We start from the raw sequence: 24,425 nt of genomic DNA, 5'->3' as shown, positions 1-24,425 counted from the left end.
CAGGCAGCCGTGCAGTTCACGGTGCTCACCCCACTGGGACAGCTTTGGAGCTGGATGAAAATCATGAGCACAGAAGCATGAGCCTAACTAAGCACCACCAAGTGTATGCCTGGTCAGGAACCCGCTAGTTGCCAGCTCAGGATCCATTCTGATGTCTGATGTTAGAACTCCAGTTTTATTTGGGGTGGTAAATACTCCTATTAATATCCACTTCCAAGCCTCTCTGCAGCTGAGGGTGGTCATGACCTCATTCTAGCCCAGCACTTGTGAGTATGGGATGTTGCCGGGGGGCGGCTCAGAGAGGGCAGACGCAGCTGGAGTCCTCCCCTTTTCCCTCTCTCTGACCCGCTGAAGGATGGATGTGGGGCTCCGGAACCTTTCCCTCAAGGGACACCAGAGGCAACACAGGATGCTAGAGCAGAAAGGTAGAGGGAGCCTGAGCCCCTCTGCATTGTAGGGTCATTACACCGTTGGGACTGCCTGCATCTGGCTTCCTTTGTAAGAGAGAAAAGGACTTCCATGTGGTTTGAGCCACTGTTACTGGAGGCGTTCTGTTATCTGTAGCTGAATCTAATCCTATCTGATAAAGAACCCCTGGAAATGGTCTGTTATCTAACATCAGAGCTAAGGCATAATTAAGAATTCCCCTTCTGTGGCACCTAATTGTATTTATCCATTTAACCATTCCTCATTCAGCAGATACTGAGTTATTCTTCCCTACCAGGTACTGTGCCAATGGCTGCTTTCCAATTAATACTGCTGAAATTAATCAGAGACATTTCCCCAGCATGCCTTACCCTGCTGCATGCAGGCTTCTCAGGAACTGTGTATCTCACGCGCTGTAGGACATCCTGGAGACCACAGGCCATGTGGATGGGGCAGAGGTCAGTTGAGAGAGGCAGGGTACCTCGGGGGTTCTAGGCACTAAGGAGGAGTTGCAGCCCTCCCATCCAGGCAGTGCCAGGAGAGCCCGCCAACACTGGCAGGGCATTGGTGCACCTGCAGACATCAGTGGTCTCAGAGCCCCAGTGCTCAGTTTCCCTTGGCTTCTGCTCCTTTTGTGAACTCCCAATAAGAGGACCAGGATGGCTAGGCAGGGCTGGCGGGGAGTAGAAGAACCCTGGGGAAGACTGTCTGGAGCTGGACATTTCAGTTACCTCGGAGAAATCATGTGATAAAAGTTAGCAGGAAAGTTATATGGGCACCCAATTTTTAACCCAAGGATAGGAGACAACCTTTGTCTACCCGGTAAACTTAGCAGGATATTGGAGAAAAAAAGTAGGTATGCTTTCTCTGTGTATCCCAGGAGCTGTGCCTACTCTGCCCAACTCAGGGCAGGACTGTGTTCTTTCCCCCATGGAGATGCCTTAGCACAGAGCCCGAGCTGGAGTTGGTCCTGCGGACCTCGAAGTGACCTCATGAATCAGCTGGGAACTCCGCTCCAGGAAGGAAGTGGACACGTCAGCCCCTGGTCTCCGTGCAGTGCCCAGCCGTGGGGAGATGAAAGCATGGTCCCTGTGGGGAGTCATGGTAGCTCAGCTCCATGGCAGGGCTCTGAGTCTGCTCTGCTCTGATGTGGAGACAAGGAAATCAGGCTGCCTAGCTTGCAGGTGGCTGGCTGCCCTGTGGAAGCAAGGTCACCAGCACATTCTAGCTTGAAGGGGCACACACCATGGTGGAGGAAATAAAAACCTAGGGTGGCTGATGGACTCTGCAGACCAGTGAAGGCTGCTTAAAAGAGGTCGTTTCAGAGTTAACCATAAAGAAAGTCTAGGAATTTGCCCCGTTGAGGCCCAGTGGCCTGAAGTAGCTCTGGAGGACAGAAGGCACGAGGAGCCCAGAGCAAGGCTATGAGGGTGCTAAGGGGTACAGGCTTCATCCTGGAGGCCATTGTGGGAGCAGGGCCAAGGTGTCTGGAAGGTCACTGTGCCAACTGTTGGGGTGTCATTGGGAAGGGGGCTGGGCTAGAAACGGCTGGTCAGTATGTTCTGCCTCCATCTTCTCAGAGGACAAGATATGGCAGGGTCCAGACACCAGGCACTGCCATGGCTGTATTCCAGCCTTGAAGAGGTGACCTGGCTCTGGGCCTTGGCGGTTCAGGAACTCGGTGCTCCTCGGCGCTACCCAAGTCACGTGGTCCCAGTCTGCCTGAGCAGGCTGTGTCTGCCCCACCCGTCTCTGCACAGGGAAGGCTGCACTTGTGAACCACGTGGGGACTTCATGTTCCCGTCTGTTCCTGGCTGGGACCCTCGCAGCAGGCTTTTCCACACATCACCACTGTATTATTTCCTGCTGCCTTTCTATACCTCCCTCCTGCAGCCTCTCCTGAGCGGAGGGACTGCCTTCATGAGTGTTAGGAGCATCATTTATAGGAAGGAGCCTGTTGCCACAGCAACCCCAGCAAACGGCCAGTGTCTGGACTGCAGTCTCCGACTGGGTCCACAGAAGGCACCACAGGGATAGTGGCTGGTTGGACCCTGCTCGTGTTTGCAGGTTTGCTGGTAATGCAGAAGGGCCCAGCACAGTGGCTGCATCAGCTGGCCCTCGGCTGACCGTTCACCAGGCAAGCAGACAGTGTGGGCAGGCTCTGGATCAAGGCCACAGGCTCCTCACAGCTGCTGTTTCGTCTGCATCCTGCATAGCCAGTGTGGCCAGGGGCAGTCAGAGGGACTTTGCAGTGACCCCAGAGGGGCTTGGCTCATCACTGGGGCTTCCCTAAATCATGTGCCAGCTGCTTGGAAAACGGGTAGATTTTTCTGTGTCACTGGGAAAAGCCCTGCTGCCAGCGGGGGAGCCGGGAGTTGTCAGCAGTTTGGAGAAATATTAATAGCTGAGCAAGAGCTAAAGGTTGGACAGCGTCCCAGGCATGCGCTCGCCCCTCACAAGCAGGGGCAGCTCTGGCTTCCCTCGTTGACTGCTGTCCTCCTGCCTACGGCACCTACCGCCTACCGCATAGGAGCCCGGCTCCTTGAGGCCCCCTAGGGGTGGCAGAATGGGGGGGGGGGGGAGGTGGGAGAGGGCCCGGGCCTCTGCTGCATACTAAGCAGTGCCCCAGCACTTTTCGCAGTGTGTCAGGCTTCCAGGTGAAAGTCCACTGGGCAACAGCTCCTTAGTCCAGGTTTTAAAGCTACTGGGTTCTCTGAGAGCCCTTCTAACCACATTATAAGATGTTATGGTGCATCATATAACTTAAGAAGTTACAGCTCTTGGTGCTTTGATTTTTCCAGATGTCCTTCCCAGCAGTGGTTTTCAGCCAGCCTTTTTACTATCCCTAACCCACCTCATTGCCATGACCCTTTTCCATAAGAAGCAGTGTCTTAACTCTGCATGGGGTTGCTGGGGAGCTGGGAGGGGCTATGGGGATGGGAAAGAGCTTAGTGTAGATGGAGGTGAGGAGCTTTTAGAAACTATCAAATGGGATTGCAATTTGGCTGGGGTTGGGGATGGGAGGGTGGGAGAATGGGATAGGGTTAATTCATTTAGAAGTTGCTGTGTATCAGGCACTGTTCTTGGTACTGGGGAGTTAGCCATAAACAGGACAGTGCCCTACTCTCTGGGAGACAGAATACCAGGTGCTGGTAAGTTGAGGACAGTAAGGGGTGTGGTGTTAGGAAGGTCTGGGGAGTGTCGAATCAGCAAGGTCTGTGCAGGCTACCCTAAGAAAGGGACCTTTGAGCTGAGAATTGAATGAGTAGGTGGCACTCATAGAAAGCCCTGGGGAAGCTGACCTGGGCCAGAACTCTGGGAAGGTCTTCCAGCAGAAGGATAAGCTAACTGAAAAGGCCCTGGGGTGGAAATGAACTTGCATGTGCACAAGGCAGAGAGGTCAGTGTGGCCAGAGCCCAGTGGGAGAGGCGCCAGGGCGAGGCCAACCAGAGGAGAGGCCCACCAGAGGAGAGGCCGGGTGAGCAGGCCTCGGTGGCTGATGGGAGGCAGCTGGGCTGTTTCTCCGAAGGAGTGGGATGATGGAGGTGGTCACTGTGAGAAGGCAGAACCAGTAGGGCAAGTCTGGCAATGGGAGAACATAGTAGTTGGCTCTCTTTAGTGCAAGAGCGTGAGAGGTGGCTGGACGTGAAATATGTTTGAGGTTAGCATGACCAGACTTACCAGTGGGTGTGAAGTGTCGAATTAGAGAGAGGGGCGGAGAGGGGCGGGATCAACGAAGGCTTTCAGCTCTTGTCCTGAACTGCTGTGTACACAGGAAAGGAAGGGACACTTGGGGACAAGGGTGTGGAAGTGACAGTGTTGCCCTAGCCCCTGAGCATTCAGAAGTCCCTGGGTGGCTCCGTACCTTGGGGCCTTGACATCTAAGCCTTTAGGCATTTGGGAAAGTTGTGTGTTGTGGCTCTGCAGGAATGCCCTGACATCCTGTGGTGCCTGGGTCTTGGACACAGCAGAGAGGCCTGGGTATGGGCTCCCCCAGCTCTGAGCCAAATTTGAGGGGGCGCCCTCTGCCCCATCCTAGCTCAGCCCTCCTCTGAAAGACTGCCATCACAACCTTCTCAGAGCTAGCCTGGACCAGCTCCGCTCCCAAACGGGCCCCTGTTTTTACACAGTCCTAGAAGTCTGTCAGGGTGAGCCAGCCAATATTCAGTTGAACTGCAAAGAGACTACAAAACCTGGTGCAAAAGCCATGAAAACTTCATGGCCTGGCTGGGATTCTGAACCATAGTTGTCATTCATCCCCATCTTTGACTGTCTAGAACATTCTTCCATAGCTTCCTGGCATGCCAGTGATCTTTCCCACCGTAGGGTGCTCATACTTCAGAATGTAGTTCGCTTCTTTGCTCGAGAGCTCTGGTTATTAGAGCTTTCTCTGTGTTGGGCTTCCAGGAAAATTCCCTGAATGGTTCTGCCTTCTAGAGGTACAAGGTCTGTTCCTATCTGAATCCAGCATTTGAGATGGTGAAGACGGCATTCACACCCCTTGCCTCCTCTGTATAATGAACTTTCTTTAAACCTCAGCCCCTCCTCATTTTCACAGGAAACATGTGTTCTAGAAACCTTTGTGATCCTGGCCCTCGCACTCCTTAGGAACCTCATAGTTTGTTCCTCTTAGATTTGAGACTCACACACGAATTCCTTTTCTGCCATGTCATACAGAGCACTCCTTCCCTGCCCCTGACATTTCCAACTTCTGTGCTGCCTGTCTTGGGGGAAGGTGCTGCTGTTTGGGGAGATCTTCCTTTTCTCAGACAGCTTATTGCCTACAAGTCTCTTCAGCTGATTTGTGTGTAACTGAGTGATCTCTAAGCCTTGAACAGAGCAGTGTGTAATCATTTGGATCCCTGGGTAAAGGAGGTTTCTTCCCTCTGCACTTCACCACTGAGATATCTCGTCACCCTGAGTAGCTAATTCATATTCTCCAGCTCATCTAGCCTGTGGGGACTGGAGCTGCTGCTTCCTCTGGCGGTGCGGCTCGGGCCTACCTTGGATGAGGGCAAGGCAGACATTGAGCATGCCTAATAGCTCCCATTTCTTGCTCTCACGGCCATTGATCCAGTGAGCCTAGGTTCTTTGTTATTCCCCGAACTAAGACAGTTCTGGCGCTCCGTGATAGCAGGGCTCCAGATTGGGAGGGGCGGGTCTGTGGGGAGCCTGCCCTAGGAGGGTCCCTTCAGAGCCAGCAGGGGAGGTCTGCCTGGGGACAGACACTGAACTCCCCTGAGGGAGGGTGGTTTAGAGGATGGTTTTGAGTGCTGGGGAGCCCATCACACTCCTCTTCCACAGAGGGAAGAGGTGGTGACTCCTAGCATCCTGTGCTGCCTTGCTCCTAGGCCGGGGGGAGAGGCTACTCGCAAATAGGTGCCTTAAAGCTGTGGGAGAAGGGACCCACTCCTGGGGGGCGGTTGGGAGGGGACATGCCCTGGATGTCCAGGTACCAGTGAGTGGACAAGGAGACGGTGACCATTGTAGAAGGAGGCCCTGGCCTGCAATGGCCCTGCCCTGGGCTCACCACCACCACCACCAAGGAAGCAGTGAACGCACTGCCCAGGATTCTGCCCAGAAAGAGTTAATGTGTTTTCGGGAGGCTAAACCTGGAAGGGTCTTGATAAGACTCATATCCAGCTATTTGTTGTTCTGCAAGATGTGTGTGGTAGGGCCACACAGCCAGGCAGAAAAGACATCAGAGCTGTCACTCCATCGTGAGCCCAGACCCGAAGGCACTGCAGAGATGTGAAGAACTGTAGGTGCTCTCCACACGTTTATTTATTTACTTTAAAAGTCATGTGTGGGGCACCTGCGTGGCTCAGTCATTAAGCATCTGCCTTTGGCTCAGGTTCATGATCCCAGGGTCCTGGGATCGAGCCCCGAGTTGAGCTCCCTGCTCAGCGGGGAGCCTGCTTCTCCCTCTCCAGCTCCTTGTGCTTGTGCTCCCTCCCTCACTGTGTCTTTCTCCATCATAAATAAATAAAATCTTTAAAAAAATAAAAGTCCTGTGCACACGTGAAGAGACATGTAAGACAGTGCAAAACTGAGTACCTCTTTTTCACTGGCCCCTCATCCCACTTGCCAGAGAGCAGCCACTGTTAACACCTTCTTGTGTAGCCTTTAAACCCATTTTAATGCATATTCAAGCATATATTTTACCCAAATGGAATCATCCTGTATTGTTCTGCAGCTTGCTTTTTTCACTTTAATAATACGTCTTAGAGTTCTCTCTCTGTCGGCTTCTAGAAACCTTTCTCCTTCTTGTTAATGACTACATAGCTACAATCATAGATTCTTCAAGCTGGAAAGAACCTTCAAATCAATGTGATCTAATTGCCTCATTTTGCTACAACCTGGAGAGGTGAGGTGACTTGCCGGAGGGCACAGGGAGTTAGTGAAAGGGAAAGATTCTTCCCAGAGCTGTTTGGAAGGAAGAGCTTCCCGAGGGGCTGGGTATCGGGATGACAGATAGGAATGACCACTCTTGGCTGGCTGCATCTCACCAGCAGTGTCCTCTCCATCCATCATTTTGGACTGTTGGCAGCAGGGGGAAGGGCAGGAGGACAAAGCCTTTTGGTAGGGTAGAGGAAATGATATCCCATCTGCACAGGCTGCTGTTCAGTTCACAACATATTTAAGTGGAAATGTTATCTGGGCCAGTAGAAAGGGGAGTTCAAGTTCCAGCAATAAGCCCCCTGCCTTGGTCAACAGGAGACACTACCCATTATTTGGAGAGCAAGTGTTTCCTTAGAAGTCCCTAGATCTTCCGTGTGTTCCTTAGTGTAGGTCTTGTTAGGCATCGAAGCAGAGCTTGGTGGCAGAAGGCTGTGACTCGTGCTTGCACCAGACTTGTCCCTTTGCTTTATTTGCTGACCCCACCCGCCCCCGCTGCCTCTGGCCTCTGCATCCTACCTTGCCACATAGGTGAGAAATGAGTGAAAGCCTTCTGAGGGAGCTCATGGCTGCGTGTGTATGTAATAATGTGATTGCCCTCATTTAGGAGGTGTCAGAAGGTGAGACCTGGAGGCTCAGAGATGCGTGAGAACAGGCATTTATCTGTTAGCGAGCTTTCTGGTTAGCAGTGTGCAGGTGAGAGCTGAGGAGCGGGCTTGTCACATCCCAGGGTGGGTGTGTCCCCTGGGGCTGTCTGCTCCCTTGCCAAGAACAAGGATAGAGGACTAGAAAGGGCACATCCTAGAACATCAACTTTATGTGAAGTTTTGGGGAGAGAAATGCCATTTTTTATGTTAAAGCAAACACTGGTGTTATGGAATAGCATAGAAAATTCAAGTTACTTTTAAGATAAAATAGGTAATTTCAGAGTAATTTTATTTTTCCTTGCCTCAGGCAACTTCCATCTTTACCCCCTGGACCCTGGAGGGCGTGTGTTCCCTTTTCTCTGCTATCTGGGACTTTGTTGAGGCATTAGAACGAGGAAATTGACAGGGCCCTAGGCAGCTCTGGCTGGAGTTTCTGCTTCCCTCTGTGCTAGACTGGGTCCACTTCCTCCTGACCAGCTTGTCACGAGCCCTGCTCTGTGTTTGCTCTGAGCTCAAGTGTTTCTTTCCCAGGCTTTGGTTCTCCTTGGCCTTAACCCACCCTGATAACTTCCTCCTTGTGTGACCGCCATCACCACCAACCAGGCTGAGGATTGGCTGCCCTTTTGTCTGATCAGCTAGAGTAAGGAGTTCAGGGCCATTAGGTATAAAACCTATTCTCTGGGGCCCCTACTTCTGCAGGGGCAGAGTGGGTCTCATTGAACCTGGAAAGGGATACAGACCAGTAAGTGTGTGGTGGTTCTAGTCCAGCCAGCGGTAGCACAGAGGAGAATGGGAAACTCCAGAAGGGAGAGTTGATGAGTGTGGTGGGCATCTCTCCCTGGTGGGTTTTCTCCCTGACATGAAACTTCTCCCCTAGTGAGAAACTGTTGGGCAGGCTCACTTTCCTCATACCCATCCAGGTGGACTAGTGTCCCTATCAGCCACACCTTGTGGTCTGAACAGCACCTTCCTACTGCTGTGGCCGGGGCAGCCATCTAGGTGCTTCTTTCCCCAGAAGCTTGGTCAGCTCCACCCCCCTGCATGGCTGTGTCCTGGAGAAGGGGCCGGGAGCTGAAGGAGAGCTAGAGGAACAGAGCATCATGTGGGAGGGGGAGTGGCACTCGCTAGCTCTCACCTCACCGGGGACCTGACCTGAGGCATCCCTCCAGCAGGGCTGTTGTCTCTGTTCAACAAGGAGAGGCTGGCAGTGCTTTGGGAAATGTTAACCCTCGGTGTCTCTAAGTGCTGTGAGCAGGGCAAGCTACTTGCACAGGAGTGTCACGATTTCAGCAGACAGCAAATCTGGAATACTTCTCTGCTCTTGGATGTGTTGGCAGTGTGGGTGCTAAGGGTTAATGTGCTGGAGAGGGGTGTTTCTCTTTTAACTAGGTCATCACCATGAACAGAGCAGGCCTGCCTTTTCCCCTGATTTGGTCCTGTTTATTCTTTCCTGGCTTTTAACTGCAGGGCGTTTTTACTCTCTGTTATCTGTTGGAGAAAGTGTAGCCATTTGATGGTTTGAAGAGCCAGACAGACCTGGGTTTATATCTTGCTTCTTCTACTCACTGGCTCTGTGACCTTGGACACTTCCTTCATCTCTGAATGTTTTCTCATCTATAAAAAGGAGATGATGTTCCTGGACATCTCTGGCTGATTGAATTTGATGAGATCGTTTGCAGTTAGTTTTGAGAACCTATAGCCATTCTTTCTTTCACTCTGTCCCCCTAGGGGTTTGGCATGCCATTTGCTCTGCCTGAAAGGTCCCTTCCATCCCTTCCCCCAGCTAACCAGTGTCTTAGGCTCAGCTTGGGCTCTCCAGCACAGAGGCCTTCCTGAGTGGACAATTCTGGTGTTTCTACCAAGAAGGGCTGTGGTGTTGGTAATACCTCCATGACCCTGTTCTCTGTCTGAGAATACAGAAACTTACAGGGTTCCAGTAAAGATTGCCTGTATTTGGAGAACACCCTATAAAAAGCCTTTCTCTGGAGTATTCTGCTTTGTTGGTTTTGCAGTGACTGCCTTCACTGCAAACTGCAAACTGGGTTCCCACAGTTTCTGTCAGATGTGGGAGAGGAGCATCAGAGCTTTAGGGCCCAGCATGAGATCACCCCTGTTCCTTGGCCTCCCAGCTGCCAGCCAGCTCCCACGACCCTCAACTGTCCTTCAGAAGTCCATCCCGAAGGGGCAACTCCCTTTTCTGCCCCCAGCAAAAAGGACATTTAAGAAAACATTAAACTCAAGTATTTTGCTACTTGCTGATACCTTCTGGGATTCCCTTTTCTTTACAACTGGGAAGTCACCTGTTAACAGACATGGCTACTTATTAATGCACACCAGCAATGTACCGGGCATGCACTCCCAGCAGACTCCTTATGGCCACACCCCACCATGAGGTAGACAGTATCATTGTCTACGCTTGTGGGTTAGGAGGGTACAGTCAGACAGGTTGCTTCCTCACATGAAGTCACGTGGGCCGCGAGTAGTGGGGCAAGGACACTAACCTGGATCCCTCTAATTCCAGAGCCTGTGCTTTCTGCCCCCAGAGGAGCACAGTGTGCTTGACTGTGAGGAACCCCTCAAAGGCTGCCTTCCCTACTTTCTCAGTACCTGCTACCCCTTTGCACTGGACCCACTTGTCCAATGCCTGCCTCCTACTTCTAGAACTTTCTGTCCTTAACCCTGCATTGAAGGTATTCACCTATGTGGCATGTCTCACCTGCTGGAGTGTCAGGTACTTGAGGATTTTTTTTTTTTTTTTTTTACAATTCTCAAGTGTAATTAGGAGCACAGGAAGGATCCATGTATTAGCTTTGGCCCCCACACACATTCACGGTCCTCTTCCAAGTTAAGAACAGAAAGGATTATCTTGGAACCTACAGCAGACCATGGTGGAGGTGTGAGAGTGCAGCAGTAAGACGCTAGCCCCATGCACAGCATTGACCATGGCTCTGCAGAGCTCCAGAGCCCCTACTGCATAAGAAAGAGGAAAGCCATCTCCCTGGGAAGGTGCTCCCCATCATGGTCACCAGGACTGGCCCAGCTACTCCAGATAGGTCCACAGTGTGAGAATGACTGTTCTTTAGAATATGGAGTAGCCTTCCATCCCTCATCTTGGTGAAGATTTGTGTAGTGACTTCACCCCTCAGAGCATCACTCCACATGCCCAGAAGACTTTGAGTCGATGTTCCTACATCAGCCTCGGCTCTCCAGCCGGCTTCTTCTTTGATGTGTCCGACACGGTGCCTCTCTGGCTCTTCAGCTCAGGCTGATGGAGTTCTCATCTGCACCCAGAAGTGAGTGTCCAATAGGCAGTCGCAGCTGTGGAAGGATACCTGTGCTCCCATGTCTGGCCTTGGCCCTGGCGTGACCCGGGGTGGCATGCTACGTGGGCAGAGCCCCCTCCAGCAGCTGTGCTCACCTGGGAGCACCACAGGCTCCTGAGGTTGCTCACTCTTCTGCAGGAGGCTTATCTTCTCATGTAGTCCCTTTTATAAAAAGAGGTGACAGCATTGAGGTCTCTACATTATAAGTGGTTAACACAATCCAAATGCTCCATTTTGAATAGAGAAGAGAGGGGTGGGTAGGAAGACCACCAGAACCTTCAGGGCTAGATCTGGATTTAGGTGCTTCTCATCTCCGGTCATGAGAGATGCCCCAGCCAGCTCTTCTTCCCCAGAGCTTTCTGTTCTCAGGTTTCACCAGATGGCCCTTTCAGCTGTAGGCTCGTATCATCACAGCACCCACAGGAGCAGGTCCCTCTCCCACAAGTGGAGACAGAAGTACCCTTGGGAGGTGCCTGACCTCAAATGCCCCCAGGGTGAGAACGTGGGGCCTCCCCACACCCATCCCTGTGGCCTGTGGCTAAGTACACTCCCAGGCTTAGCCTGGGTCCCCAGCAGCATCACTTGCAGAACCTGGGCTGAGTAGGGGAGGCCGCAGCGACGCGCAGGGGAGAGAGCGAGCAAATGCTGGCAGACTAACAGCTATATGCTGCACCACTGACCACCTGATCGAGGATTCTGGCTTTCTGCCTCCACCAGGATGCTAATTGTGTTGTGATCACCACCCACCATCAGCAGCCAGTTGTGGTGTAATCCCACCCAATGTTCAGAAACAAGGCCAGTATATTTCCTTTCCTGGTGGATTCGGAAACTTTTTATTCCTGGTGGATGCAATTACTTTTCCTAAGATAAGATTCTCCTCCTGATGCCATTACAGATCACAGAGATGCAGACAGGCAGAGCCTAGCTGTGATGGGCCCTGCCTTTGCCAGCTAAAAGCAGAGCTCCCAACTCGACTTGCTGACAGTTTTATCTTTCAGAAGTTTGAGGAAGAAACGAGAAAAACTATGCTGAGCCAAAAAGGATTAGAGAAGCAGAAGGAACACAGGAGCCTTGGGAAGCAGTGCCTGTGGCGCCCGGAGTGGAGGCAGAGTGCCAAGGGACAACAAACAAGTCTCGAGATGGGGGATGCAGGGGTGTCTGCAGATCAAGGACAGCCAGCTGAACCTTGGTTCTTCTAAGGGAAGAAGAGGTTCTAAAACGTGTCCCAGAAGCTAGCTGACCTCCCGGCAAACTTTTCATTCGACTGACAGAGTTAAGGTTTGGGCACGCCTTGGGAACAGCTATGTGGGCTCCTGTGACCATGTCCTTTTAAAGAGTTACGTCTTTTGCTTAGCAAATACTTCGTGGCTAACTTGTTCTGAGCACAATCTGCAGGCGACATCCCTGTCACGGGAAGTGAAGCACAGCCCCGTGTGCTCTGCTCCACACGCCTCTCCTGCCGTCCTCCTCACCCTGCCCGCGACACTAGTCTCCCATACCTTTCTTTCTTTTTCTCTTTTCCTTTTCCCTCATTCTTTCTGTTCTTTCCTTTTAACCTGTTTTTGTTTATGTTTTCTCCATGAAGCCTCTAGTATACTCCTTGGAGATGATTCTCCCTGCCCCGTGAGGTACCTTGATGTGCCCGCACTTGGCTCTCCATCATCCTGCTCTGCTTGATTTCCTTTGTGTGCATGACAGCTGCCGCCTGCGCTTTCTTGTCTGTCTCCACGCTGGCCCATAAGTGCATCAAGAGTGGGACTATAAAAAAAAAAAAAAAAAGAGTGGGACTATGCCTGTTCTGTTGGTTGCTCCACTGTGACCTCATCCTAGCTCCTCACATCGGCATCAGCCTTATTGCCAAATAAGGTCATACTCTGAGATTCTGGGGGTTAGGACTTCAACATAGGAATCTGGGAGGGCACAGTTCCCCTCATAGCATTGCGCATCTGTGTGGGTTCTGTGTGTCAGATGCGGTGCTCATGAGGCTAGCTGCTCAGGCACCCTGCCCACAGCCTGGATGCATGAAGGTGCTGGAAGCTGGCTCCCCCTCACCCCAGCAATGTACCACCTCTTGTTTGGCCCTGTGATGATTTGTGCTCTTTTTAATGGCATTTTCCTGTTGACTTCTCCATTCCATCCATCCTCCTCATGTACTCAAGTAGCCTGCCTTCTCTGTGTGCTCCAGACTGCATTCCATCCTCAGGTCAAGCCCACCCACAGTCTAGTTGGCAGCCATCCTGAGAGAGCCTCCCAAGGGGCAGTGTCTCCAGGAAGGGTAGCCTGGGTGTGCAGGCCCCGTACTTGGCATTGCAGCATGTGATAAAAGTGATGCTGTTGGACCACCAACAGAGGGTCCACTCACATGGACTGCAGGAGTCCAGGCATCATCTCCGAGAAATGAAATCGGAATCAGATCTGGTAGGATGGGTTAGGGGGACCTCCAGGAGACAGAGGGGACTTTTGTCCAGGCTGGGACCCACACTGGCCAGGAATAACCAAACATGTAGCTGAGGGAGTGACACGCAGCTTCTCAGATGTTTTGCGGAGCAGCGTTGCTGCAGATGGACGTGAGAGACAGGTAGGGAGGCCGAGGAGGGCTTTGCCGCCACGCCACGATGCTCGGGTTTTGTCCCAGAAGGCATGGAAATGTTAGCACAGGAGTAACAAGATGAAATTTGTGCTACAGAATTTAGAAGGAAGGTGGGAGAAACTTGGAGATGGGGAGAAAACGTGCAAGGCTGTTTTGACTGTCGTGGGAAGAGTCCTGGAAAATCTGAAGTAGGGCATGTAGGAGGAAGGACAGAGAGGAAAGGAGGCATTTTCTGCTATTTCTAAGGTAGAACAACAGAAATTGGTGACCCTCAGGGTAATGAGGGAGTAAAGAGGTAGTATTCTGAGAGTTCTTGCTGGAATAACGGAGTTAAAAGGAAGGAGTTAAAAGGGGAAACTCTTACAACTCAAGAATAGAAAGATAAGCAATCCAACTCAATACAGGCACAGAAAGCACACAAGTAGCCACCAGATACATGAAAAGATGTCCAGTGTCATTACTCATTAGGGAAATGCAAATCAAAACAATTATGTACCACCTCACACCCACTAGGATGGCTCTAACTTTCTTTGTTTAAAGAGGATAATAAGTGTTAGTGATGTTGTGGAGAAATTGAAACCCTTGTACATTGCTGGTGGGAATGCAATGTTTTGCTTTTCAGCCACCGTGGAAAAGTTTGGCAATTCCTCAAAAAGCTAAAATACCATATGCTACAGCTCTACTCTTAGGTATATAGCCCAAAGCAACAAAAACAGGGACTCAAACAAATATATGTCCAAGCATGTTCATAGATATTATGGTTGTGCAATGTTATGATTATACTGAGTGCCACTGAAATGTGCACTTAAAAATTGTTCATTTTCTGTTATATGAATTACACCTCAATCCATATTTAAAAACAACAAGAACTAGCACATCGGGTGTGTACCTGTTGAGAACCTATGGGGTATTTGGGTTTAGCGGGCAGCTGGGTGTGCAGACCAGGCTTTGGGCATCATCAACACTCAGGCTACGCTCTGCAGGTGTCAGGCTGACAGGGTTTCATTTAGAGACATCTGAAATAGGAGATTCTGGGAGTGCCTTGGATTTTCTGTAACTGTACTTTCGGAGAAGACAGATGACATTGTTTTGGGTCAGGTTACCTGTTAGGATGATCAAGTCGTTTCATTATAGGTCAGTTTACCATACTGGAAGGATGCTAAGAAACAGATCAGCATGAGTCTTGAGAGTTCTCTTCATTCTCACTTGAATCAACATTTTCATTGATGATTTAAAGACCTAGAATACCAAGTGATCAGATTTGCAAATTACCCAAAACTTGAATGGATACCGACTGTGTTGAGTAGTAGTCAGACCCATGTGCTACTTGGGACTGCCCCACATGTACTTTTCCTTCCTTTTGGTGTCAGAGTCTGGATTTCCATTTGGATGCCTCCCTTCCTGTCTGTGTATAGCTCATGCATGTCTGAGTGAAGGGAACCCAATGCCAAGTCCAAGGTGGTCCCTGGTTGGCTTAAATTGATCTTCACATCTTGAGTCAGATCATAGGATTCTGTGGGCTTCAGGGAGCACAGTGTCTTTTCTTGCTCCTTCCTTTCGCCTTTCCCATTAGTGAGAGTACCCTTCCATCAGCTTGATGTTCTGTTTTCTAGCCCTGTGTCAACAAGGAAGGGCGGGGCCCCTAGTAGCTGCTGGCAGCCACCTTGCAGCCGTGAGGAGAACCAGGCTTAGGATGAAGCCAAATTAAAGAAAGCAGAATGGGGAGGTGGAAATAACAAGTTCTGGGTGACCTTGTTCAGTCACTTGATTCTTACCTAAAGTACCGCTGTTCTACGTAAGCCAGCAATTCCTCTTAGTGTCCAGACCTCTTTGAGTCTAATTTTCTACTATCTGCAACCAACAGTGTCCTGACACAGTGATAAATCAATCACTGAAGATCTCACTAAATCATACCCATTCAACTGAATATTTGTTAAATTTTTACATTGAAATTTGGCCAGAACAAATGTTGGTTGGGCTTTTTTTACTTGACTCCAGAAAAGATATTACACAAGTACTTTGTAGCAACATGTATGGAAAAGACCTGGGAGTTTTTGTTGACATTAAGCTCAGTGTGATATGTCGTTAGAAAGACCCGATTCTAATTTCCCAGCTATTTTGCTTAGCACCTCTGTGACCTTGGCATTTGAGATAGTGTTTGTAGGTTTCCCAGCACAGCATGTGGCTCAGAGTTGGTACTGATATAGCTGAGCAGTGACAGAGTGATGGTGATATATGCAAACTTCCAGCTTCAGGAAACAAAAAGCCAAACTCTAGCCCAACCCGTAAGGAAACAGGAGACCCAGAGTGGGGCAGCCTCTATGGTGGGCTTCATCCGCAAACTCTGCCCACTTCCCCTCAACTCCCTTGGGTTTGTCCTCCTCTGACCATCCAGAACAAGAGATGCCAGCTGAATATCAGAATTCCCGGCATCACCGCAAGTTTCACTCATTCCAATAGGACTAGCTTAGGTCACTCACCAGCTCTGTGGCCAGGCCACTGGTATGCACTGGTTGGCCTGACCTCAGTCACACACTGCCATCCCCAGATCTGGGGTTGTGGTCTGCTTCCCTAAAACCGTGTGCATTCCCCAGGGGAAATTGGGAGGTTGGGAGAGGGAGCAAAGGAAGGAGTGCCCAAGAGGCCACAAGCAAGAGCTGACTCAAATGGAATCATCCCAAAAGCTAATGTTATTTAAGACTATGTTCATGCAGGTGTAAACTGTATGAAAGAAGAGGCATTTGTCTCCCCAGTCTGGCTTACGTTCCATTCCAGAGCAGAGATCAACGGAGGTTCTTTCTAACGAGTGCCCACAGGATTTGGGGAACATTTGAAACCATGCCATGTGGGGAAGGATTGGCCGCTGGTCAGAGAAGACTCAGGGGCACCATGATAACTGGGTTCAGTTTCCCCTGCAAGACCAGAGCGAAATGGCACCAGTAACCACTGACATATATCGAGCACTTCCTGCATCTCCAGGCCTTGTACCACTTTCTCCTTCTGCCTTGTCTCCCTCCATCCTTAACTATTCCTTTGAGAGAGGCATCACACCTACTAAGAAGATACCGTCCTCATTTTGTGGTTGAGGAAGCCAAGGCACAGAGAGGTGAAGTAACATGCCTAAAGGCACAGAGCTAGTACGTGGCAAAGCCAGGCTTGAATCTCGTGTTTTCAGCTCAGGTTTCCCTGGCCTTAGAGCAGTGACTGCCAACCTTAGCTGTACATGAGAATCCCTTGGGGTGGCGGCTTTAAAATACTGATGCTGGGCCACTTGGGTGGCTCAGTTGGTTAAGCCTCCAACTCTTGATTTCTACTTAGGTCATAATCTCAGGGTCTTGGGATTGAGTCCTGAGTCAGGCTCTGTGCTCAGCAGGGAGTCTGCTTTAGGATTCTCTCCCTCTTCCTCTGCCCCTCCCCCTCCCCTCTCTGTCAAATAAATAAATCAATCTTTTAAAAACATAAAATACTGATGCCTGGGTGCAACCCCAGACTGATCATCAGACTCTCTGGGGGTGGGCTCAGGCCTTATGCATATAGAAAAGTTTCTGTGGTGACTGTAACATACTCCCAGGGTAGACGACTGCTGGCCTAGAGTGTAAACGCCACACCAAGGGCCCCAGTGTAGTTGCCTTCAGAAGCCAGTGAGAATTCAGATCTCTGGAGTTGCAGGTATAAAGCCACAGAGACATAGAAGGACTATGCTGAACTAAGCCCAAACTTAGCCCAAACAAGGGCATTCAGTTTTTTGTAAAAATTAACATAATGCCATTGAAACAAGGCCCATAGGAGGCCCACCTTCTGCACACCTATGCTTCTCAAACCTCCCATGCACACAGATCACCTGGGAGCTTGCTAAAGAGCAGGCGTGGGGCAGGGCCTGTGATGTTTGGTGTTTCTAACACGTTCCCAGGTGACACTGCTGCTGTCGGCTCAGGAGCGATCTTTGGATTTGCCAGGCTGTCTCCTGCCCTGCTGCCCCCAACTGACCAGGTAAAGGTTTAGCTGAGAGCAAAGGCTGCAGACTTGTAGCTGACAGCCTGGGGGATCTTCTCTCTCTCTCTCTCTCTCTTTTTTTAATAGTGTATTTATTTATTTGACAGACAGAGATCACAACTAAGCAGAGAGGCAGGCAGAGAGAGGGGGGGAAGCAGGCTCCCTGCTGAGCAGAGAGTCCGATGCGGGGCTGCATCCCAGGACCCTGGGGATCATGACCTGAGCCGAAGGCAGAGGTTTTAACCCACTGAGCCACCCACGCGCCCCGGGAACTTCTCTCTTGTGGCAGTCTTCAGAGAGGGACTCAGGCCCACTGTCAGGAGCGTGTCGCCAGCCTCCGGCCCAGAGGGCGCAGAGTCTCCTAAAGCTGAGAATTGCTGAGTGTGGTGCTCCTGCCATTCATCTGGACAGGGAACTTTAGGGATTAGCACAAAGGGCGGAAACATCTGGTTCAATGCACTGTGGCCTACATGTGCTGCACCTGAAGGTCTGATGGCTAGGTCCTGAGAGAGCCCATGCCGCAGTCCCACATCATCCCATCGTCTTTCCTCCCCCTAGAATTCCCGGCCTCACAGGGGTCCCATCGCTGGGGCTGTGTTTGAGAGTTTTCCTCTACTACCCTCTGTTGCAGTGAATGAGCAATTTACAGTATCAAGACTCTGAATTTTATTCAGGGTCAGTCCACCAGTAAGTCACAGAAATGGAATTAAAATTCATGCCTCTTCGTTTTATTTTTTCTCTTACTTTCTGTTGTGCTCTGCATTTTGTTTTCGAACTCCTTCGATATTCACTTAGCCAAGTAGGTTTTCGCCAGTGTAAAAACCAACTAAGCAGCAGCACTGAGGCATGGCTGGCTGCCCAGCTTTTGTGTTGGAGCAGCAGCACGGCCCGGCTGGACAGCCCTGCCTCCTTCCACATCCTGCCAGCGCAGTGATTACGGCAGCAGATTACCTTGTCAGTCCTGTTTACGGCAAGCACACCGCTGAATTCCCTCCTTGTCTACCCTCACGTGGCTTCTGTCCATGTAGGTTAAATGCCATTCTGTATTTAGCAGCCATTTAAAGCTCTCTGCTTCCCTTTCTTCTTCAATATCCACTGCCTGGCCTCAGTCTGGCTCTGCGCTTCCCGGCCCGGCCCTGGGTCTAGGCAGACGCTCAACCTTCCACATACCATCGACATTTTTTAAAACATCTTTTTCATATACCACTTTAAATGGGGCTTTGATCTTTTTGCCTTTAACTATTTGTCAGACTTCTGCCGTGCAGTTTTTCTCGAACAATCCCACTCCTCTGAATTCATTTTTTCTTCTGTATACTGTAACGTGGAGTCTTCCCTTCAGACTCTCTAAGAGGAGCTGACCCTGCTGCTCTGACTGGCTCCTTCTGACGCTCCCCCAGCTATAGCTGAGTCAGCCCTGTGCGGTCCTGACAGATTCCTGGGGGACTGTGGCCCTGCCACGGAACCATGGGGCACCTTGTATGTGTGTCCTGTGGGGCATGCTGCTCCTTTGCAGCCTGGGTCACCCAGTAAATCACCAAGGACTCCAAAGGTGTGGGTCTTCTCACCTAGACACACCTCAACTCCACACAATGAAGAATAGCTCTTGAAGAAAAGGACTCAGAGAGAAAACCCCTTGCTGCCAGAGGAGAGGGGGACTGGGCGGCGTAAAATAAGGGAGGGCCAATAAGAAGCACAGGCTTCCAGTTAGTTGCAAAGTAAGTGAGTGGTCAGGGTGGAAAGGACAGCATAGAGAATATAGTCAATAATATTGTAACAACTTTAGATGGTGACAGGTGGTGACTAGAATTATGGTGAGCATCTTGTAATGTACATAAATGTCAAGTCACTGTGTTGTACACCTGAAATGAATATACTATTGCAGCTCAACTCTACTTTGAAAAAAAAATTAAAAGAAGAGTTTTTAGATGAAGTTCAGCACTCATCTAGAGGTCTGGTGGCTAAAGCTTAGTATTCAGTGTAAATCAAAATTCTAAAAAACATGTACAGTTATTGCTGATTAACATGGCTTTACATTTATCTAGTGCTTTACAGTATGTGTGTGAGTGTATATGTGTGTTGTGTGTATGTAGATGCCTAGAGCTCTGTTTCTTCACCCTCTTGTAAGGAGAGTGGTAAATCCCACTCTCCTTACAAGAGTCACATACACAACATACACATACACAGTCACATACACAACAGTGCACACACACGCAACACACACACACACCCCAGAAGCAACTGAAATGCTGGAAGTTTAGTTAAACACACAGAAGAGAAGGGGCGTGGTCCAGGAAACCCAGCTCTGACCTTAGACTCTTCATTATGGCACAGCAGAAAGTGACAGAGAGGAATCTTTTCTCTCTGACTTTTCACAAATGCAAATATTTCTCGGAAGGTCTCACTGAAAGCCACTGTCACAACACTAATTAGCAGTTCACATCTTTGCAAGGTTCAGATTGCAGCCAGCCATGTGTGTTAGGAAAGGGGATGTGGAGATGTCCAGGGAATGAGGGGTGCCTGGAAGGGCAGGATGGGGGTGCCCTGGTGGAAGAGGGGAAGGACACAGTAGGGCACGACATGACAGGGTGTTGCTTCAGGACTGTTCCTGCAGCCGTGAGGAGGGCAGATCTCCAGGATTGGAGGTCCAGCTGGTAGAAAGTCATTGGCTACTTTAGGCCAGAGGTGATGAGGGCAGAGCTGAGGCGGCAGGCAGAGTCCAGAGACCTGCAAGGTCCAGAGTGAGCTGAATAACAAGACCTTTGTTCATTCTTCAAGTATGGATCAATAAAGTAAAAAAGCTGACCCTAGGCTCATGCGGTTGCCAGTCCGAGTTGGGGAAACAGGTGTATTAGCATTGCCGCATGCTATGGGAAATGCTGCTGAAAAGCTTGGTACAGAGCACCGAGAAGGGAAATATCAGTTTTGCTTGGGAGGTGGGAGAGGAATGACATTCCCCAGCAGAGGAGACACTTTTGTGTCTCAAAGCACAAATCAGAGTTTCTCAGGAGGCCAGGGAAGAGTTGGGAAAAGAAACAATACAGAGAGCATGATGGAGGCTTGGAAGATGGCGAGTTGTCTCAGGTGAAGGGCAGAGCCCACCAGGGCCAGTGCCAAGGTGGTTCATTACAGAGGGCCATCTCAAAGGTCAGAGGCCACTCTACAGATGGAGAGGGGCATGGAAAGTTTTAAGCTGAGAGGTGTAGTTAAGGTGATGGTGGTCATTGCAGCAAATGTAGGGGGTGGACTTAATGAGAAAGCACAAGAGGAGGAGAGTCCTGGAAGCACAGTGCCTGACAGAAGGAAAGAAGAACTGAGAGTGGGATCCTATGACCGACGGGACCCAGTTCTGCTGAGGGTCAAGAGGGATCTCAGTGCTCAGTTAAGATTTACTGTGCAGGCTCTGTAGCAAAGCTACGGGAGTCCTTGTTTAGGCTCCAGCCACTGCCCTGTGCCCCTTCCTCACCCCAGCAGCCTACCCGATGCCCCACAGGTTGTCTCCTGGACTCCACAGGGCTGACTCTCTACCACTGGTGTGGGGTCGTGTTTGTCCCACCCTCAGGAAAGGACCCACCTGCTCCCTTGGGGCAGTCCTTTTACTCTCTTTGTAACATGACAGCTGCTGATCCTTCCAGAGTGGAAATCAGATCATATTATCCCCTGATCAAACCCCCCGGTGGCTCCCTGCCAACCTGTCCTTTCCCTACATCTGTTCTTCTCTTGAACATTTTCCAACCACACTCCCCCTTGCTTTCTCAAGAACATGCCAAGTGCGTCTGTAGTCCCATCTTAGGACCTTTCCTGAATCTTATTTCCCTCTTCACATCTAGCCCAAAGCACCCTGGCAGAGAGGCCTGGCTCAACTTTAAAATATCCCCCACCCCATCTTGTCACTCCTCATTCCCTTCACCTGCTACGTCTCTTTATGACACTTCTGAGTAGAATTGTTTTCTTGTCTTTCCATATCCAGATTGTTAGCTCTGTGAAGGCAAGGACTTCATTTCTCACGTTCACTGCTGTGCCCTCTGATTGTACAGCAAGGCTTGGCGAACAGTAGGCACTCAGTAAATACTGGTTGAATGTATGGAAGAAACAAGTGAACACTGACACGCTGGGCAAGCTTGTACCCATTGTTCACTGTACCCTCAGAGCACCCCACGGGACCAGGAGGTGACAGGCTCAGGGAGAAGGAGTCATCTTCTCATGCCCCTGCGGACCCTGGAACCCAGCAGCCTAGAGGGATGGTAGGCTCGCCTCTGGGAGCAAAGGGTCATGCGCAGAGACAGAGGCGTGTCTGGTCCTGGGGGAGACGTGCCTGTTGGTGCCCAGTGACAGTCTCACTGGTCTCTGAAGTTGAAACACAGTCATATACCCACAGTAGGAGTTCAGGGTGGGTACCAAGTTAAGGTCAGAAAAGCTGTTGTGGAGAATTACAAATTGTGTGGAAGGTTCAGATGAAGTTGGAGCCCTAGGTTTGTGGCCCTTCTGGGGAATAGAAGGTACCAGGTAGGGCTATCTTGCAGGGTACAAGGAGGAATATGGGGAATCCCAGGTAGGGCCATTGTGGGGGTACAGGGAAGATCCTAGATAGGGCTGTCCTGGGTGGGCACAGGGGAGGTTATGGGTGTGACCTGACCATGATGGCTGTGAAGTTCGGGTGGTGGGTGTTGGGGGTGAGGAGACCATGGAAGGAAGGAGCGCTAGCTCTGAAGGATACCAGATGAACATTGCTGAGTTCAAGCAATGGAGGGAAAGATTATTGTCTGTGAACCCCCATCTACAGTAAGTGCCAGAGCAAGTCTGGAAAGAGAGGTCATTTCTCCACATGACAGCAGAGTAGGAGCTGGTAGGTACCCAGGAGGAGGGAAAGAGATAAAGGTATAGTTGTGTAACTTCATAAATAGCCAGGAACCAGCTGTTAAGCCATTTCACAAAACTGAATTTCCATTCTTTGCCAACTGTGTTTCTGATCACATGTCTTGAGATTTAGAAATTTTTATGTTGACTATTTGACTCTACAAAAGGCTTACATGCATTTCTTCTTTGTGCTTTTTATTATTTTCAAGTCAGAGATTCTTTAAATCCCGAATACGTTAATTTTTTTCACTCCCCTTAAAATGTAACGTTCCTGTGAGCTTTGAGAAGCTTTTGGTAATTAGGCTGGTGAGTTCCACAGCTCCCGGGATGACCGGCCCTCAACCACGTCGACAGCACTTGGCTTGGGGCTCTCCTGTCCTCACTCTGGGATTCTGGGATTTTTTGAGCCCTTACCTCTGGGCCCTTCCACAGCCTGCACTGATTTTGATTTTGCTGGCAATCTTCCCCTGCACTGGACAGCCAGGATCCCATATTTCACATTTTTCTACGTTAGCTTGGAGTCCTGTCTGCATGGCCTTTGCCTTGTTAAGTTTCTCCCTGGGGGACAGTTGGGCACAAAGCGAAGGCCATGGCACTGAGTGGAAGGCTAATGGGCCTGGGTTCAAGTCCTGCTTCTTTCCCTTGAAGCTCTGGCCCCAAGGGTCAGATCCACTGCCTCTCTGAGCATCGTGTCTTCATGTGGCAGAGGGGTGGGCATTCCCCCCTTGAAGCCCTGCTCTGGGCACAAAGGGACCAGGCTGTTTGGAAGTCCCTGCTCCAGTGCCTGGCCTCAGTGATCCTGTCCAGCCTTCTGAGCGACATGTCCCCATTCGATTGTGTGGCGCCCTCCTCGGTGCCCACAGGGGAAGAGGGCAAACTTTCTTTTTTTTTTTTAAGATTTTATTTATTTATTTATTTATTTGACAGAGAGAAATCACAAGTAGATGGAGAGGCAGGCAGAGAGAGAGAGGGAAGCAGCGATGCGGGACTCGATCCCAGGACCCTGAGATCATGACCTGAGCCGAAGCCGAAGGCAGCGGCTTAACCCACTGAGCCACCCAGGCGCCCTGAGGGCAAACTTTCTTGATGGACAACACAAACGACCACACCCCACTTGTGTTTTTGAATCTTTTCTAATGGTACTTATCTCTACTTCTGTTCACTCTACTTCTGATTGAGGGCCTACTATGCACTAGACATGGCTGGAGGCTCTGGGCATAGATCAGCGAGCAGTGCAGGGAAAACCCCTCCCTTTGTGGAATTTACATCCTCAAGCAAACCTCTCTTACTTTTACTATTCTCAGATCTCTTCCAAATATATTTGTTGGTTAATATACATTTGCCTCTTAAGTTCTCAAATTATTTATTGAGCATTTACTCTGTGCCAGGCACAGTTCTAAGCATTTTATATGCCTTGTCTCATTGGCATCTATACCAGTTCCCACACAACCGTATGAAGGGTGCTCCATTATTGTTCTGATTTTACAGATGAGAGGCTAAAGAGGCAGAGACAGAGGTCTGGACACTGGCCCACAATGTATACACCGTAGGGGCTGCATTCTGACTCCAAGGCCCATACCCATCCTTGCCCCTCCAGCTGCCTCACTTGTTCCCAGAATGGTCCTTAGATCTTGGTTCAGCCTTCCCTCTCCAGCAGAAATACCACATAGACTGTCTCCCAGGACACCCAAGCAGAGGCCCACACACACAGTAGGCAACTTATGGATCCTTGTTGCTCAGGTATGGGTCTGCATGACCCCTGGAAGGGCTTTCAGGCCCCAGAGCCACTTTCTGCAGGCCCTCACACTGACCTCTGTTGTCTTCTGTTCTAGGACGGCAACAGCTTATTCCGCTGCCCAGCTGGCAGGTTAGCGCAGGCTCCCCCCCTCCCACACCCTGCCCCGCTCTGGTCCCTCATGGCTCCACAGTGGGGGTAGCCGGACAGCTTCTGTGGCCTGTGACATGTTTCCTTGTCATCCCCTTCTGAGCCTTCTCCCTGTGCCTCCCCCTCACCATCACACTCTGTTTTGATCTCGCAAATCCAGGCCCTTGGAGAAATCAGACAGTATGAAATATGAAAACTGCCTGGGAAGTAATTGAAGAAACACTGTGACTTTTGAAACCCATAGAGATAACACTCACACCTTCTTACTCACGTTATTTAATTTTTAATGGCAGATTTAATTAATGGAG

General features: G+C 50.3%; 1 protein-coding gene and 1 long non-coding RNA gene across 9 annotated transcripts in view; one reads left to right on the top strand and one right to left on the bottom strand.

Annotated features, from left to right (window-relative positions):
• The window catches only part of CHCHD6 (coiled-coil-helix-coiled-coil-helix domain containing 6), a 239,866-nt gene that overhangs the window by 168,406 nt on the left and 47,035 nt on the right, over positions 1-24,425 (top strand). The gene's annotated exons all lie outside the window — the stretch shown is intronic.
• LOC116588742 lies at positions 7,663-12,518 on the bottom strand. Its single transcript, XR_004285069.1, has 3 exons — positions 12,428-12,518; positions 10,189-10,957; positions 7,663-9,122 (listed from the first exon to the last, which is right to left on the bottom strand). It is a non-coding gene; the product is annotated as an uncharacterized LOC116588742 (long non-coding RNA).

This window comes from Mustela erminea, chromosome 1, assembly GCF_009829155.1.
Source record: "Mustela erminea isolate mMusErm1 chromosome 1, mMusErm1.Pri, whole genome shotgun sequence".
Taxonomy (NCBI): domain Eukaryota; kingdom Metazoa; phylum Chordata; class Mammalia; order Carnivora; family Mustelidae; genus Mustela; species Mustela erminea.
This window is presented reverse-complemented; position numbering and strand designations above follow the sequence as displayed.